The sequence below is a fragment of the Balaenoptera musculus genome, chromosome 15 (genome assembly GCF_009873245.2).
Source record: "Balaenoptera musculus isolate JJ_BM4_2016_0621 chromosome 15, mBalMus1.pri.v3, whole genome shotgun sequence".
Taxonomy (NCBI): Eukaryota; Metazoa; Chordata; class Mammalia; order Artiodactyla; family Balaenopteridae; genus Balaenoptera; species Balaenoptera musculus.
This window is the reverse complement of record NC_045799.1, coordinates 58125063-58131109: the sequence shown is the minus strand read 5'-3', so window position 1 is coordinate 58131109 and position 6047 is coordinate 58125063. Positions and strand designations below refer to the sequence as shown.

Genomic DNA, 6047 nt, shown 5'->3' with positions numbered 1-6047 from the left:
TCTCCCTCTTTCCCCCCGAACTGCGCTACCCGCTCTGCCCTAAACTTGGCCAAAGTAGCGCAGGGAGGCGGGCTGGGGCTGGGGGCGCTCCCCAGGCTCCGGCCTTTCTCCCCAGTGTCCCCCACCCGCTTCCCGCGGCCCCTCCCACTCTGCTCTCCGGGCTCCTGACATCACGACCCGGGAGGCGGGGTCGGGGAAGGAGGGGGGACGTGGGGAGGCGGCTCGGCGCCACGGAGAGGGAGGAGGGAGGGCGCGCAGTCCCAGGCCAGAGCTTCAAAACAGTCCGGCGGCCTCGCCTCGCGCCCCAGCCCGACTGTCTGTCCAGCCGCCAGCGTCCGGTGAGTCGGGGTCTCGCCCGGGAGGCGCGCGCAGGTAGCGGGGGGCTCCGGGCTGCGGGCGACGGGGCAGCGGGGTCGCCAGCCCCTGCACGTACCGGACCCAGAGAGGTCCCTGCAATTGGTGGGAGACAGGGAGGGGCCGAGGCCCCTCCCTGCCGAAAATCCACTGTTCCTCTGCCAGATTGCGAGGGCGCGGACTTCCCGCCTGCGCCGACCTCGCTCGGGACCCCGAATTCCACCTCCCCACCCCCGGACTGCTTCCTTCGCCTTTTGCGTCGAGGCGGGCGGGAAAAGTTTGGGGAGGAGTCAGGGCGACTCCCCTCGCCCCCGCTAGCTCCACTCCCAGGGTTCTCGGAGTCCCGGGTAGCCCCCCTCTCGTCGTGTGGAGGCCCCCGGCGCCTCGGCGCACGGTCCCCCGCCTCAAGGAGCGCGCGGGACCCGCTGCGCCCTGGCTGGGTCATTGGGGCCCCTCTCGGCCCCGGCCGCGGCTCCGTTGCGCCCCCCAGCGGCAGGGAGCAACTGCCTTAGGTTGGACGAGTGGAGGAGCTGGAGGCACTGCTTGCATGACGCCTGTCCCCGCTCCACTCCGGTTGGGCTTGGGGGGCTACGAGGGCCCCACCCATGGGTCCGGAGAAGGGGGAGCCTAGAGCTCGTATACAGGAGGGCTATACACTCTCCCCAAATCCAGCGTCCTAAATATACCCAGGGGAGGCCCTAATTTGGGACTGACATGGGAAGCTCGTAAATGGGGGTTAGTTGGGGGCACCTGTGCCTGAGGGAGACCACAGAGAGCAAAGCCCTCCCTCCAGACCACAGGACCCACCTCTTGCTTTGGAACAAGAATGACAGCCCCGTTTCAGGTTTGGGAAAAGGGGCAGTGGCCCCTCCCGAGCTGCAAAGATGTGTATGTGGGGTGAGGTGGGGCGATCTTTTAACTGAGTTGTGTCTGAAATGCAGAGGCCAGTCTAAAAAGTGCCAGGCAGAGTGAGGTGTAAGGTAACGGGCTTGGAGAGGGTCTTAAGAAGCCGGTAGCCCCGATACTGTATGATTTCACTGACAGGAAGCACTTAGAATAGGCAAATTCAGAGGGACAGAAAGTGGAGCAGAGGTACCCGGGGCTGGTAGAGAGGGATGGGGAGTTATTGCTAATGGGTACAGGGCTGGGGGGGATGGAAACATTTTGGGTATAGGGAGTGGTGATGGTTCCACGACACTGTAAGTGTATTTAATGCCACTGGATTCTACACTTAAAAGTGGTTAAAATGATCAGTATCCTGTGATGTATATTTTACCACAATTAAACAGAGAGTCTGCAGCCTCCTCTGTGCTTCAGTGTGATTCAGTTAGAAATTCCAGAATCCGCTCACGGTTGCTGGCCACCTCTCCCCAGAATTTGGCCTCAGTAAGGAAGTGGACGGCGGATGAGGAAGGGACACGAGCCGGGTTTCCCCAGGAGCCTGGAAGGGACAAGGAAGGGAAGAGAAGCTGATGGAGCCTCTGACAGAGCTGCCGCAGCTGCTGGAGCTGCCACAGGGGTCTGTGGCCGCTGATTGTAAATACAGGGCACAACCACGCAGCCCTCCCCGCCACTCCCCTGCACACACAGGTAATGTCTAAGGCCCTTTGTTTCTGGAATGGAAGTGAGTGTTTCACCTAGATTTCCTTTCTCTGCCCTGCGCATGATATCTGCAGGGCAGGAGCTGAAACCACAAGCGTGTGTGCACGGACTCTCCATTTTCCAGCAACAGGTGATTCACGGGGAGGCTCAACTGGCCAATTTCTCTTCCCAGGCCCGTGCTGACTCTCCGTCAGCCTCTGATGGAGCGCGCTGCCCCGTGCCCTCCAGGGCTCCTGGAAGCCTCCCCCTGCGCCGGCCCATCCCCACTCCTGGGCTGCAGGTGGGGAGAGCCAGGTCAGAGACCTTAGGTCAGTTTCTCAAGGTCCCTGAGCGAGTTAAGTGCCAAGAGCCAGGCTCTGAACCTCCGTCCGCTTCCCCGCAAGCCCTCCCCTTTTTTCCACCCGGAGATGCCCTGGTGGGTTTTGGAGAGTCAGGGGGAGACCCTCCTGGGGAAATCAGGGCCCAGACACCCACGGGGGCCTTGGCAGATACCAAGGCCACAGCAGAGGGAGGGGCGTGGGAAATCTGTTTTCCCACTGAGGGTTTTAGGATCAGCTGCCTCCAGCCCCGCCGGGAATGGGGGAGGGGAGGCCGGGCGTGGGCCGCATAGCCTGTAGCCGCCTCTGTCCCTCCAGTGGGGAAACTGAGATTCACCTGAAATCTGGGGACAGGTGTTCGTGTTGGAAGCCGCAGAGGTGTCGCACGGTGGGGGGTGGTGAGGGCAGGGCCAGCTGGGTGGGGCTGACACGGCACTGCCCCACCCAGAGGGGAGGGGCCGAGCCCTCTTCTGGCTTCCCGGCCCCAGTTTAGGGCACAGCTCTTGAGGGGCTGAGGGGTCTGTGGCCGCTGATTGTAAATACAGGGCACAACCATCCAGCCCTCCCCGCCACTCCCCTGCACACACAGGTAATGTCTAAGGCCCTTTGTTACTGGAATGGAAGTGAGTGTTTCACCTAGATTTCCTTTCTCTGCCCTGCGCATGATATCTGCAGGGCAGGAACTGAAACCACGAGCGTGTGCGCACAGACTCTCCATTTTCCAGCAACAGGTGATTCACGGGGAGGCTCAACAGGCTGATTTCTCATCCCAGGCCCGTGCTGACTCTCCTGCCCTCTGCGGCCTTCCTGGTTGACGGGGGCACAGCTGAGGCCGCCTCTTTGTCATGGTAAACTCTGCCAGACGTGACCAGGAAGGGAAGTCTGTCGAGACAGAAATACATGAATGCCTTCCCAGGCCAGATGGGGTGGCGGTAGATTGCTGGCTGCTTGGCGGGATTTGTCTGGAAGGCAGGAGTGCAGCCACTGTCCTGGGGAGGTGCAGATAGCTGTGTGTGTGTGTGTGTGTGTGTGTGTCGCAACATGCGGCCGCTGCCCAGCTCTGTGGACAAGTGAGGCCTCTGACATGGGCTTCGGGGGCTAAGGCGGGATGGGGGTGGGCTCTCCAGCCACGGGGTGGTGGCAGTCATCCCCCAAAGGTGCGGTGAGGTCCCAGGCGTTGGGACTGTGGAGCAGAGTCCTTCCAGAAGAGGCAGTTAAAGGTCGGCGACAGGACTCCAGTGCAGGAGGATGGGCTCCGGGGACGTCTTACTGGGCGTAGGCGATTGGCAGCAGCAGCTGGAACAGGGAGCGAGGGCAGCTGGCACCTTAGACAGAACTGGGGCCCGACCCTTGGATGTTGGCTTCATCTTGTCCAGGGAAGGATGGGGGTAGGGGTAGGGGTGGTGGGAAGAGGAGGCTCCCTTTCTCACCCCAGGAGCGATGGAGTCTGGCTCCCTGCAGGAGTGACCCAAAAGTGCAGTTTTGGCAGGACTGACCCATGGGGCGAGTTGTCAGATGTATCTGGCTCTTGTTAGGGACAGGCCGAGGGGGGAGTCTAAAAATATCCAAGGCAGAGCTGCTACCCGGGGAGAGTGCCGGCCTGGTAACCCAACACCCATGGCAGCACTAGCTCTGCTCTGCTCCGGTCACTGGGACTCTTCCAGGCAGCCAAGCCTTGGGCAGAGGGTGGGAGGGGTGAGAGCGCTCTGCATTCAGGGCAGCCATGGACTAAGACTTTCAGGGACCTAAGGGCCTTAGAAAGTCCCAGTTTGCCAGCTAAGGATGCTCAGAGAGGTGGAGTGACTCACCCGAGGTCGCTCAGCAAGTTGGCGGCAGTACCTGGACGAGATCTGGGTCTGGGGACTCACTGCTGAGGAGCTTGATGGCTGGGAGTGGTCAGTGGGTTTCCAGGCCAGGTCCCCAGGGTCAGGGACCCTTATGGCATGTGTCATCCATCTGGGATGCTGATCGGATAAAGGTGGGCTAGGAGCCATGCTCAGGCAGTGGGTCACTTCCCACTGGCATTGGGTCACTCCCGGCCACAGCTGTCAGGCTCTGGGGATGTCGTCCATCCTGGGGGTGGGGGTGAGTAGGAAGACGGAGGCTGGAGGAGGACCGTCTTCCCGACTGAAGATGCTTGGTTTGTTCACATGGTATCTCAAGGGTTTAACAAGGAGTTGTTGACCTGAATAGTTGAATTTCTAGGGCTCTCACTTTCCTGGGGAGGCTGGGTTTCTGTTGATCCAAAAGGGAACTGAGAGTGAAGAGATTGCCCAGCTTCCTGCCCTCCTCGGACAGGTTGGATGACATCAGCTTCTAGAAGCTTCCTAGCACTCCTGGGTCTAGAGCTGAGGGAGCGGTCGCCGGTGTGATATTTGGCGTCAAGATTGTTCTGAGAAATTTGGATGTGAAACATCTATCACCCTGCAGGATGCAGAGAGGGACAAGTTAAGTCCCTCAGTGAAAACTGCTTGTAGCCGAAGACCAAGTAAGTTTGCCTGATAGAGAACTCTCTTTGAAGATTTCTCTTTCTGGCGCTTCTGATCACAAACTTCTCTGGAGGGCTCTCTTTCCTTAAAATGAAATTAGTTTAAAAATTTTGCAGTGAATAAATATGACCCAAAGTCTCATTCATCTTATTCTAATGAACGTTTCCCAAAGCGTGTTATCACTGGTGGTAACCAAGATCGTTTTTAAAAGTTCACAGCTGAACATGAAACGAAAAAGAGTAATTATGTCTTTTTCTCAGTTGGTAGTTGGGAAAAAAACACAAACAGCACACAGACTCATAGTTTCAGTACTGTGCAGGGTGAAACTTGAGTTGATATTTTAACCATTAAAGCATTTTTTTAAATAATGGAAGGATATAATTAATAAGCACAGGTGATCCTTGGATTTGGCACAAATCTTAGTGCAGGAGTGACTGCCTTTTGGGAGATCGCATAACTGGGGCTGAGATGTTCATCCTTTTGACATGACTAAACCTGAAATAACTGTAAGCTCCCCACCCAAGCTCGTCTTCTGCAAAGAGGCCCCGATGTTCAGCTTCAGACCAAACCCGCCACTCAGTTTCCAAGGGAGTCCTCCCCATCTTTGATGAGGGTCATCGTGCCGCCTGGATGACCTTGGCCGGTTGTTGCAGGGACTGGAGGAGTCGGTATATTGATGTATTATACATGGAAGTGGCTTGAGATGTTTGTGGTTTGCTTGAACCAAAGGAAAGCCGAGGGAGGGGCTGGCTTGCCCACTTTCATCTTAAATTTATTATTTATTTATTATTTATTTTTGGCTGTGTTGGGTCTTCGTTTCTGTGCGAGGGCTTTCTCCAGTTGCGGCAAGCGGGGGCCACTCTTCATCGCGATGCGCAGGCCTCTCACTATCGCAGCCTCCCTTGTTGCGGAGCACAGGCTCCAGACGCGCAGGCTCAGCAGTTGTGGCTCACGGGCCTAATTGCTCCGCGGCATGTGGGATCTTCCCAGCCCAGGGCTCGAACCCGTGTCCCGTGCATTGGCAGGCAGACTCTCAACCACTGCGCCACCAGGGAAGCCCCCCACTTTCATCTTGATGGCTGTTGTTAAGTGACTCTGGGCAGTGAGCTGTGTAGGCAAAGGGGGATTTCCCTCTCTTCAAAGCAGGTTACAGTCTAGCGAAGAGGATGGTGGGTCCAAGGATGTATGCACCAGGACCGGGGTCACGAGATGGAGTTTCAGGGAAGCCCATGTCGTGGTGTTCAAGAGTTTCCTTAAGGCTGTAGGACTGGAGATGGACTCGAAA

General features: G+C 57.7%; 1 protein-coding gene across 2 annotated transcripts in view; it reads left to right on the top strand.

The window, feature by feature from the left end:
• The first annotated feature begins 209 nt into the window (after nucleotides 1-209).
• The window catches only part of EMP2 (epithelial membrane protein 2), a 39054-nt gene continuing 33216 nt past the window's right edge, over nucleotides 210-6047 (top strand). For both annotated transcript variants that reach the window (XM_036825684.1, XM_036825685.1), the window contains exon 1: nucleotides 210-338. The gene's annotated coding sequence lies outside the window, so the exon portion shown is untranslated. The remainder of the gene's footprint in view (nucleotides 339-6047) is intronic.